Genomic DNA, 6456 nt, shown 5'->3' with positions numbered 1-6456 from the left:
ATAGATCATCTGCAAATAGATAATTTAATAATGAGATTTCACATTGGCACAATACAATGGTTTACTTGAAGTTGAACTAGTCAATTAACAAGGATGAGAACCACCTATCTATGAGATGATCATGTAGAGTGTAAATGAGAAGGACATGATTGGAGCCCTATCCTCACTCCTAAGTAGTGTGTTGCTAATTGAAGAGATTGGAAAATACCTAAAGGAAAATATCAAAGAGGTAGGAAATGGAGTTATTAGATCAATGTATGGAAAGTTTAGTAAAGATGACAAGTCAAAAACTATCTATGAGTAAGTGGAGAAAACAACCCTAACCCATGCGATGGATATCCCTAAATTCTTTAGGGATGAATGAATAAGATTTATACTTAGCATGGTCCATGGAGAATACGCGTGGCTAGAAAATCCACACAATATCACAAAGGAAGTGATTAGAAGGGTAATAAGGTTGAGTGGATCTAGAGAAGAGCTTACCATCCTAAATCACAAATCAACAAAAAAAGAAAAATTGATTGGATGCTAATGATGGCACAATAAACTTGTTGAAGGATATCGCTGAAAAAAAGGTCCATTTTCTAGCAAGAGTAATCACACATAGGCTCAATTAATCAAGCTGACCAAATAGTGTGCGAATAGGAGCAATGTATGGAGCACACCAAATAATGACAAATAAAATCCCTATTGACGTAGGGAGGTGGTTGTGCAAACAATTGTTAAACAATGTGAATAATATTAAAAATGACAATAGTGCACATATGTTCAAATTTGGCATAATATTAGTAAGTATATTATTCTACTTCAAAGATGATATTTCCTACATACAAGAAGTTCTAATGGAGATCCAAGAGCTCCATTACAACTCAGATAACGAGCATGCATAATAATACAAGAAACAATGTCATAGAGAAGCTTGAAAAGAATTTCAAGCAGTTTCAAGAAGACATGCAAAGAAGGGAAAATTAATACATAAGAAGCATCTTCTTCTTGGAAAGAAGAGACAAGTGCATAGTCTAAGTGGCTGAGCCACAAACGCACTAGTTGACTGAACTTCCCTATGAGGTTAAAATTGACTAGCTACTAGCAATGACTATCAAAAAATATCAACAAAGGTTCCTGACAACCAAAGAGAAGAGAAATAATTGGTGGAGAAACTGGAAGAAGTCTCTACAAAGATGAAGCAAAAGAAGAAAAAATACATAGGAAAAGATGCACAATGGGCTGAAGAGGAAGTAACCCTTGAAAGTGAAGAGAGTCCTCAACTATAAATGAAAGATGAGTTTTCACCAAAACTAAAGTTTGAAGAAGGAGGAGGAGGAGGAGGAAGAGGAGCATTGAGCAAAAAGAAGCTTGCAACAACCAAGTCTCCAACAATGGAGACCTATAAGAGGAAGGGAAAAGAGAAAAGAAAGAGGAAATCTCTAGTCCAGTTGGAGGAAGAAGAGATTGACACATAAAGTTTCAAGTCCCCCAAAGGAAGTTAAGAATATTTCACTAAAAAATATTCTTGAGGAAAAATAAAATAATGGAAATTATAGTACATTAGAGAATAAATTTGTGAGATTTACTAAGAAAAATAAGAATATGATTGTGAAAGTTGTACTTTTAAGTTTGAGAGTGTTCAATAGAACACTAGTGGACATTGAGTCACAAGCTCCTAGTGAACTCTTTGTGACAATAAAAGAGGTATGGTCAAAGGTCATAATCGACTAGACAAAGATGTTAGAGGATTCCCTAGCAAAGATTATACCTAATCTAAGAAAGAAAGATGTTAAAAAATTTGTGGAATCATGCCGAAGAAATACAAGCCCATGAGAGAATATAGCTTTGATAACTATAGGTTTGAAAAGAGAAACCTTTGGAAATGCCAAGAAATTTAGGCATCAAATTTATGAGGAAGAAATGGAAATTTTTGACAAGCAAAAAGGTAAACAAATGGAGGCAAAAGAAAATCCCAAAGGGACCAAGACAATAGGTCCAAGGAGATCTAAGAAGAAGACTACATAGTAGCCAATTGTACAAATCGAGAAAAGAACAAAAATCATCCAAGATATGTACAAAGAGCCCAAGGAAAGTGGAGAGACACAACAAGCCTCCACAACACCACCATAAGCAAAGGAACCACATAAAGATGAAACTTAGTTGAGTGTTGGTCAACCAAGAATCATTGATGTGACCATAATGGACATCGATCAAAAGAATGGAAAAGATGAAGGTAATGATGCAACCAGTCAAGTAGAAGATACCAAGAAAAGAGAAGGAAGAAAGAGCATAAGAAGAGAAGACTGATGATGGGATAGGTGGTACCCAAATGCCCCAAATAGATATGCCAAAGGAAATAGGGGATGAACAGGCAAAGGGTACTTATGGAACACAAAGGCAAGAGGAATTGCCATCCACTCAGAAGGAAAAAATACCCACACCATCTAGGCCATCAACATCACCATCAAAAGGGAAGAGGAGTGTAAAGAAGCTAGGAAATGCTAAAGACAAATGAAAAAGAGAATCTGAGGAGTCTTGAAGCAAGAAGAAGAGAAGAGGGATGCAAGAATCCCCAAAACTAACATAGTCATCAACATCAGGAGATGAAGGTGAAATTTATGATACTGATGCAATGGAAGGCATCAGAATGGAGAAATTTGGAGAGAGATTTCAGGAGATGAACAATCAAGTTTTCAAGATGAACTCCAAGGAACTGAATAGATATTCTCAACTAAAAATAAAGTACACGATAATGAAGCAAAGAAGCAAGAGATACAAATGAGCTATCACTCTAGTAAATGCTTGTGACATACCAAAGGGACTTGCTGAAGGCGCACCCTATAAGGAGGATGATCTGATCAGTGAAATCAAGGATGTTATAGAACATCTGAGTGAGAAGGAAGGTAAGCTTCCAATGCCCATGGAACAATAGGTTCTAGGAAGAACACTTGAAGAAAAGAAAAAATTGATCAAAGAAAAGAAAGAAAAAATAATGGAATTCAAAGGGGAGTTTTTAGAAGCACTAAAAGACATAACCCTAATCTTTCAAAAACTAGGATTGTCACAAACCATGACAAGTGATCTGGAGAAAAGAAGAGTGAAGGCTCAATAGGAGAATGATTAAATCACTCAGGCTTATGATCTACTATCAAGATTAGCCACAAATTACATCATGAAGATTTAAGATACCATGTATCTAATGAAACAATTATGAGTGCAAGAAGAGAAACATGCTATCCAACTGATGCAACTACAATATTTTCTAAACTTAATGAAAGGAATATTAAGTGTGCATTTGAAGGAAGTGGATACCCTAGTTTTCATGCCACTGACAAAAATAAAAGATGCAATCTACATGCAATCAATAGATCTTAGGATTGCATTGTTGGCACTTAGACATATGAAACAATTATGGGAAACTCTACTGAATTGCATACAAGAAAGATACAATTATATCTTTGAGAAGCTATAGAGAGGAAGATGAATGAAGCCAAACACCCAAGGGGGGTGTATCTATAAGAGAGAAACCACTGGTACCCCATACCTACCCATTTTCATTGATGAAAAAAAGGGGAGATGATACAAGATGATAAGGGAGAGAGGAAAAAGGGGAGAAGATATTGGAAGCGAAGAATAAGGATAAAAGGAGCAATGATGAAGGAAAGAATAGACCTAGATGAAAAGAGACAAAAAGAGATAATAAATGAGATGAAGGAAAAACATAAAATAAAGTAATCAGTAAGGGGAAGTAGACTCCTAAAGTCTAAGGCTACATATAGGAAACATGAAGGCTGGTTAGCTTACACCTACTAAAAAATGCAAGTCTTGTTAACCCGTGAAAGTTACATATAATAATAAAGGTTTTGACATCAATGTCAAAGGGGGATATTTTTGGATTAAGCTACATTGATTGGTCAAGTGGTGAGTATCAAACTCAATTACTAATTTAGTATGAAGTATTTTCATTAATTGGTAATCGGTTAACAAGAAGTGACAAACCATTGTAAGAGTAACCATTGATAGATGGGCATACTTGTCATGACATAAGAGCAAAGAAAGTGGTGGAATTTTGATAGTCTTGGTCTAGTCATGATTGATGTGATAGAACAAGGGAAGGTTTGAATGTGACATTCCATGCACACACAGAGAAGTGACAAAATGTGGTTGAAGTATGCAAGGCCATAGGTCTAGATGTAGAATTGTAGATGGATAGGCTGACCTATGTGTATTGGCATCTACGAATAGATAGTCACAACTATCTTATGACTATGCACACTATGTAATTCAAATTTCAAATTTATGTTTTTGAGAAGGATATCTTTTAGGGTTTCTATTCGTGAACAATGAATGTGATTTAAAAGATCACTTAGAGTTCATTTTCAAGTTGGTTGGCAAGGAAAAGAGAGAAGATTATTGTCAAGAGAGAAAATATAAAGTCATTGCTGCAACTATGTTACGTAGGGACTTGTGAAGGCATAATAAAATAGTTGTGAAGAGAGTGTAATAGAAAACAAGTACAAAAAACATGAGAAGGTGGGAGAAGAACCTCTAAAGTTCACCAAACTAGTATCGAAGAAGCGGATCAAGGCATCTTGGCCAAGTATTTAGATCTAAACTCTAGTTTTCTTTCTAACCATTACAACTATTGTAAGCCTTTAATAGGGTGGACTTGTAATAAGTCATTTAAATCCTCTACCAAGGTATTACACATAAAGAGATTAAAAAACCTCTAACAAGGTAACCTTTATAGGATTTTGGAAACCTAACAGGTTATAGACATTCTTAACAGGATATGTTGTCAAAAGCAACATATGTAAACCTTTATCAAGGAAGCCTTAGTACAAGACTAACTTTAAGAAACCCCCTTGAAAAATATATAAATTTATTATGAATCCAACATTTCTCTCTCCCCAACTTCATCAAATCTAGTAGGATGAAAAAACCATATGTTTTACCTCCAGGAGCAATGAAACTGAATTGGAGGAAGAAGACGATCTTACCATGGTTTTTTGGAAAGAAGAGGGGGAGAAATTTTTTCCCTTCTATTTTCTCCTTTTTTATCTATCTCAAACTCTTTTCTTTTCTTATATAGGTAGGATCTTTAGGGTATCTCTTTTGGTATGGGTTGGGCCTCCTCTGGCTTTGATGAGGAATTTTGGTGTGTATTATATCTACTATTTATGATATAGGTTTAGTATGTTTTTAGACATATCGACAAGATGGTCTTGGTGTATAGTGATAGATTATTTTTGGCTTAAGGGATCTTGTTTCCTTTTGTCTTTCGGATCCCTGTATATAGATACAATTTTTTGAATTTGAATCATAGGTAAATTCAGAAATTTAATATAACATATCAATCTATTTAAGCTGTATTAATGGAATCTCATGCTTATCAGAGTGTTTTAGCTTATTTTATTAGTCTCTCTCTCTCCATTCGTAGTTTAGTCTTCAGGACCTAGTTAGATATCTGTGATCAAACAAAGGTAATGATAGATTTTTGGTAACAAAGATGGGATATTTTCCATTATGGTATAGAAAAGGATGATTTTAAATGAACTATGAAGAAAGTGTATAAATGTAGCTCACAACAGTTATCAAGCCACATGTTGTTAATGAATGTAAGCAATCAATGGGTAAATAAAATGGGAGATAACTGAGCAATAATTAAACATTAAAGATAATTGAAAGGTAAATGATTATGAATCATAAATGTAGATTTGAAAAAGCAATAGGTAGACCTTAACACTAAGTCATTAATCCTAAAAAGTTAAATTATAGTATACTTTCTTCCCGAATTAAATAGAAGGTTTTTAGATTATAATTGGTGAGGATATAACATTTGAGAACATAATTATAATCTAGTAAGTGTATAAAATTAATATAAGGATAAAATAATTAATTTAAGCCAATTCAACTCTTTGAATTTAGAAGACATATCAGATCTTAGTTATAAAGTATCAGACCTAAAGTAATGTAATCTTAAATTAATCTAATCAAAATAGTAGTATGGATTAACAAGTATGGTTTATTATTAAGATGGGTTAGGATTTTAAGAACCAAGTTTAAAAGTAGTCCTGTATATAATCTAGATATTGACTTTTTCTAATTAGAAACAAAAAAATATTCACAAAAAGTACTAAGATTTAAAAGACAAGTTTGAAGTGGTGTAATGTCCCCACTAATAGTGTTAGTTAGGGACAAGTAATACCTGCAAAATAAATGGTAGAATCACAATAATAATAAAACTAACTATATTATTCTACATTCTAAGTTAACCCCAATATTAAGGACATCTCCAGATTGGGCTTCTTAGCTCATAGCTACCTCGCTGCCATCCCTGAAGTGCACCTCTTAAGATTCTTCTTGGATAGGTATCCTCTATCCAAGGCCAATGACATATGCATATGTTTGACAACATCAAAATATTCTGGCACATTGATTACTGGCCATGGCGGACAATGGAGATCT

The sequence above is a fragment of the Cupressus sempervirens genome, chromosome 11, assembly GCF_028749045.1.
Source record: "Cupressus sempervirens isolate cs-2001-9-10 chromosome 11, ASM2874904v1, whole genome shotgun sequence".
NCBI classification, from domain to species: domain Eukaryota; kingdom Viridiplantae; phylum Streptophyta; class Pinopsida; order Cupressales; family Cupressaceae; genus Cupressus; species Cupressus sempervirens.
The sequence above is the reverse complement of the archived record's forward strand: the minus strand, read 5'-3'. Positions refer to the sequence as shown.